This window comes from Chrysemys picta, chromosome 8 (genome assembly GCF_011386835.1).
Source record: "Chrysemys picta bellii isolate R12L10 chromosome 8, ASM1138683v2, whole genome shotgun sequence".
NCBI classification, from domain to species: domain Eukaryota; kingdom Metazoa; phylum Chordata; order Testudines; family Emydidae; genus Chrysemys; species Chrysemys picta.
This window is the reverse complement of record NC_088798.1, coordinates 31,082,469-31,088,468: the sequence shown is the minus strand read 5'-3', so window position 1 is coordinate 31,088,468 and position 6,000 is coordinate 31,082,469. Positions and strand designations below refer to the sequence as shown.

Genomic DNA, 6,000 nt, shown 5'->3' with positions numbered 1-6,000 from the left:
AATGGAGCATCTCATACTTTTGAGAAATATGACAGTTAAACTTTGGGAGACTGCCAACCTAAAAACCATGGCAAAATAGGGCACCCCAAAATAAATAGGCTCATCTTAGCATGTTGTCGGCTTTTATCACAAGCTTTTTATATAGACAAAATGAAACTTCTCAATTACACAATTAGGCTATTTCATTTACAAAAGAACAGCCTTGAACTCTGGGGGATTTAAGGGATAGTATTAAGTAATGAAGTTGATGTATGGTGATTAGTACTTTTTATGTTACTGTAGGGTCACCAGATAACAACTGTGAAAAAATGGGACGGGGGTGGGAGTAACAGACACCTATATAAGAAAAAGTCCCCAAAAATGGGACTGTCCCTATAAAAACAGGACATCTGGTCATCCTATGTTACTGTGAAGAATGATTCTGCAACCCGATCAGTACTCTTTAGAAAATATATATGCTAAGTCTCAGTAATGTGTTTTATGAACGTAGAAGGGTTAACATGGGGTGGCATTTATGAACACAGAGGTCTAGCAAAATGCAGGTTCTGGGGCCTATAACATTTGTAGCTTGCTCATGCTGTAACTGCTGTATACCCTGTTGATATCATTTTTCCAATACAAAAAGGGATGGTAAAATTAAGCATTTTCTCTCCTGTGTCTCTTTTCCTGCTGCCACATTGCCTTTCCTGTTATAGGTAAATGTAAAACCTGTAGGTAGCATTGAACATTCCATCAGTCTGGAGCAGTATTAATGCTTCCTGGCTTTTTTGTAAGCCTAGTAATTAACTTTTGTCAAACTTTGTAAAAATGTTAACAGGGTCCTGTGGTCTCCACATTTAAAGCAACATTATTACTTTATAAAAGACAAGACACCCAATTCCTCTGGTGGAAAAAGCACTTGCCCTCACAGTCTTAAATGTTAAGCTACTGCAAACATTATAGCAAAAAAACATGCCTAGAGTTTGTAGTGTATAGTTTATGGATTTAATTTCTTTTTGGAAATAAAAGATGACTTCCAAAGAAATGACATGAGTACAGAGCTTGTGTAATCTCCTTTTACAGTGATTTTTCTTTGATTGATGTGCCATTAATACTTTAATTGGTAACAGGTGCAGCTGATTGTTGGTTCCTAAACTGAAAAATCTGAAATTGAACATAAGGCTCTGATAAATTAATAAACTCCTCTTCTCCAAACAGTTGTTGCTATGAAGGAACTAACTTTCCATGAAGCACTGCTCCATCAAGCACGCTGAATTCTTTATGTTAAAAAGCAAAGTGTTAGTGTAATTTTAATTTATCATTAAGTAACTGGCGAAGGTAGAACATAATGATGACACCCCCTTAAGGAAAAGAGATTGCTGGAAAGAGGAAATGTCTTTTAAAATATGTTGATTCCTTTCTGCACATCAGGGTGGATCTTTGGATTCTATATCACATTATTAAAGACATCTCGCTTTTATGAAATATAAATACTTCAGATACTTGGGGGTAAAGTGGGACTGGGAGGGAGAGGGGAAGGAAGAGGCTGGGGTAGGGATTTTTCATGTAAAGTGTTCCTCCTGCCACCATCCAAAGGTTTAAAGGAAACTGTCACGAATCTGTAAAGCACTGTGGGTAAAAAACAGAATATCAGCCTGCCTAGGCTCCTCTGAAATATATACTTACACTCTGTTTTGAGGACCTAAGTTACTTTTTGCTCCATTTTAAACCTTTTGTTGCCAAGGGTGCTTAGCCTCTTCTCTGCTGCGGGAATCTTGTCATTTTGTGACAGAGATATTGCAAAGCTTAATTGTAAACAAAGTAGCATACAGCGTTCTCGTATTCTGATGGATGCCAAAATGCTGGACATCCAGCTGTGCTGGGCAAACCAATGACTGCCACCCCCTCTCCAACTGAGTGAATAAAATAGGTTTTTTTCATTTGATGCATAATTCAGCCTTTCCACCTCAAAGCTAAGTTAATAATCATCCTTCTTCACTCAGGACCAATATTGCTCAACAGTGTAAATTTCACTTGTGTTGTCACTCTTTCCCCATGTCCTTTAAACAAATATAAAGGTCTATAAAAATGGTTACTTTTCTGCATACCTGTCAAGTCCTGAATATAATATCCCAGTGAAGTCAAAGGGAATTTGGAAACTAACTTCATTAAGAGCAAAACAAGATCTTCACTGGCATTTCAGACCCCGTGTCCCCCCGTCTGCTTTTTATCTTTAGTTTTGCAGACTACAGCCAGGCCTACCTGGGGCCAGGGCCGGTGCAAGGAAGTTTCGCACCCTAGGCAAAACTTCCACCTTGCGCCCCCCCCCCCCCCGTGGCAGCTAACCCCGCCCCCTCCCGTGGCAGCTAACCACGCCCACCCGCCCCTCCCACCTGAGGAGCCTGCCCCCCCCCGCAGCAGCTAACCCACCCGCCACGGAAACTAACCCACCCCCCCCACCCGGGGAGCCCCCCTCCACGGCAGCTACCTCCCCTTACAAGCCCCCCCTCCATGGCAGCTAACCCGGCACGGGGAGCCCCACCCCCCAACGGAAACTAACACCCCACCCCCCCCCGCGGCAGCTGACCCCGCCCGGGGAGCCCGCCCCAGTTCTCTTCCGCTGAGCATGCCGGCGCTGCTCTAATTCTCCTCCCCTCCCAGGCTTTCGGCACCAATTGGAGGAGACTTAGAGCGGGGGCTTTGTGCTCAGCAAAGGAGGCAGAGGTGGAGGGGATCTGGGGCGGGGAGCGGTTCCCCTGTGTGCCCCCCCGTTACTGCGGGCGGCCCTCCCCGTGCCCCCCACCCCAGCTCACCTCCACTCCACCTCCTCACCTGAGCGGGCTTTTAGGTGCCCTCAACCACTAGGCGCCCTAGGCAGCCGCCTAGTTTGCCTAAGTGGTTGCACCGGCCCTGCCTGGGGCAAACCAGAATAAAGGTTGAACAAGACAGTAGCTTGGTACATATAAGTATTTCTAGTAGATCTAGATGGAGGATGACAATTCCATTTCATGGCAAGTTCTGAGCTTTCAAATTTGTTTTTGTTTTGAATGAAAACAGACCCTTCTGAGTGCTTTTGTGAAAGTGGAATTGTGACAATATCCCTTTTTCAGGTCAAAGAGTGTGAGCGTGTGCACGTATGTACATACATAATACACTACCCTGGGATGTAGGGGGCACAGATTCAAGTCTGCCTGATTCAGAGCAGTTTTTTTCATCCCAGATCGCTCTGAAAGGTTTTGTTACTCATAATAATGTTTGTACTTTGGGGGAAATCACGGAGTGGACCTTTTACGATGTTGAATTGTGGCAAAGGGTAATGGACTCAGGTCTCTTTAAAATTTAGTTGCTTATCTGTTACATCTTTTCCCTTACTTCAAACCAAGGATGGAATCTCTATTCACTTTTTCAAAAATGTGTTTTAGACTCTTCACTACACTGTTTTTTCCACTCCTGATCTATGTACTATCATCTGGTGCTTTAGTAATTATAATTGTGCAAAGCTTATAACTAAAGGTATGTGTCTTTGCAGTTTGTTCAACTTAATGGCTCACTCAAACATTCATCAAAACGTATGCATGCAAGTTAGTCATCGTATCATGCACGTTTATCATATGCTTAGGTTACTTTTTTGAGTAGTGGTGGGTTTAGAGTGTTTACAGATATACATTTATATTTTAAAGACTATAAAAGGAGAAGAGGGATTATGTAAAAGAGAATGAGTGATCACTACTAATAAGAACCTGAGTATTGTAGATCTATAAATATACAGACACCCTTTTAAAAAGGATTTTTCAGACAACTTAAAAAATGTTATCATCATCAGTAGCAGAGTAGAATATTGGAGGTGCACTCTAAAAACAGAGCTTCTAATAAGATTAGCAGTAGAGCAGTTTGAACAGTGCTTTGGGATAAAAGGCATTATCTGAATGCAAACCTTTTTCACTATGTGGTGTATTCTTCTCCTGATGTGTGTGCATAATTCACATTAGCGTTAATGGGAGTTGAATGTATGCATGCATTGAGGGGAGACTGTCTGGTGGTCTTCTTCCCTTCTAATAAGGTTACTAGGGGCAAAGGAGAATCTGGGGGGTTGTCATTGAATCTGAAAAGCAATATAGCTGCCCCTTGTCATCACCAAGAGAAATGGAATGGTGGCAGAAACAGAACAACTTGATCAGTAGAAAAGATTATATGAAGGTACAGTTGGGCCAGGACCTCAATAACTATTGATTAATTGGTTAGATTTCTAGAATGCACCCAATTAAGCATCTCAGGACATGTAAATTACAATAAAAGGCATTCTTTGTGAAGAAAATAGATATTCTCCAATCTGAAAATACAGTACCTCCCCCAAACTGAAAGGAAAAGTGTATGCTGCATGTATTTGTCCGTTACTCCTGTATGGTTTGGAAACGGTGGGTTTTACAAAGATGGAAGAAAAGAAGAAACAGGCAGTAGAAAATAAGAACAGCAGGCAAACAAAAGGTAGACAGAATGTGCATGGCAGAAATCAGGGGGAAGATGAACTTGAGATTCACTGATAGGTAGGCTGGAGAGCGCACTGTTGAGGTGGGCTGGACATGTGATACAAATGGGAGAAGAATGACCAGTAAAGAAAGCATGGGAGGAAGAGGACTGCAAGAAAGGACATGGAGGGCTGATGATATGGTGGAAAGACTCTGGCAAAAGAAGTTTGAAGACAAAAGGACTGGAAGTCCAAGACTTGGACCAGGAGTGGCAAGGAATCATCGGCACCTCCAACCCTGTATATATGGGAGAAGGGGGTAAGAGGTGTAAGTAAAGTGAAAATGCAGTACCCCACCCAAGGCCCCATATCCGCCTTCCAGCCACAGAGGCAAAAGCCTGGAAAAAGATGAATCTACCATGTTCTATTTAAGTCCTGATTTCTTCAGGGCCCTCTTGTGTGCCCTAGAATATGGCCCTATATTGTACCCAATATATGAGCTAGACAATATATGAGATGGTCTGAGCTGTCATGTAAGGGGGAAATATGATCTCCACATAGGTGCCAGGTATTCATTTCATTTATATTATTTGTTGTTGTATAATTACTGGATCCAGCCTTCTGGTAAAAAGGCCCAGTTCCCTCCCCTTATCATTCCTGAACCAAGATCTCCTCTCATTCATTTGATTCTGAGACAACCTCCATTGGTAATTTCTCACCATAACTAATAACCATTTCCTTGCTGGATGCATCACTAGGATTTCAGTCTATGACAGAATTCTGTAACTGAATCGTGCTCTGAGTAAGCACCTACTGCTGCCCCTGACAGGTCCTACAATAGCTGTAGAAATAACCCAATAAGCCATTTTAACATTCTAAAGAACTGTTATTTACTTATACTCCACACTAACTCTAAATAGAATATATTATTTCTATAAACTCTATTAGTAAAATGACTAAATTATACTGAAATCAAAGAGTATATTGCTATTATGCTATATAGAACTACTCCCAAGGAAAAAGAAACCCAGCAATAGGATACAAATGCTGCATGTCACGGGAGTACATTTGAGGTAATACACTTTTTATTTTCATTCATTAAATGTAGTCATGTCTAATGCACCTGAGGCTTTATTTGAGTCCACTATTCACTGTTGTCAATTCATAACTCATAAAGAGCATGTGCTGTACTGACCCCACCAGCATATAGTTACCATTTATTATACCTGATTATTATCAGTTACAGCAGGGTAAATCAGGAGTTACTCCACTGAAGTCAATGAAGCCACACTAGCTTAAAAATAATATTAAACAACATCTGAGTAAAGTCCGTAATTTATAGCAGAACTTTTTAGTGCCTTTACAGTGAGAGTCTCACAGGTGTTTCATTATGAATCCTGATTTTGGAAGGTTTAACTCCAGAGTAGCATTGTTTTCAATTATAGGGGCACAGATTTTACATAACTACAGTGCTTTTAGAAAAAAAATATTTGTATGCCTCAAAAATATCTTTGTTCTTTAAAATGAAATTTGGCAGGCAACCCATAATGAAAAAG

General features: G+C 41.3%; 1 protein-coding gene across 7 annotated transcripts in view; it reads left to right on the top strand.

The window, feature by feature from the left end:
* The window catches only part of LOC101947507 (uncharacterized), a 186,425-nt gene that overhangs the window by 85,274 nt on the left and 95,151 nt on the right, over positions 1–6,000 (top strand). The window lies entirely within an intron of this gene.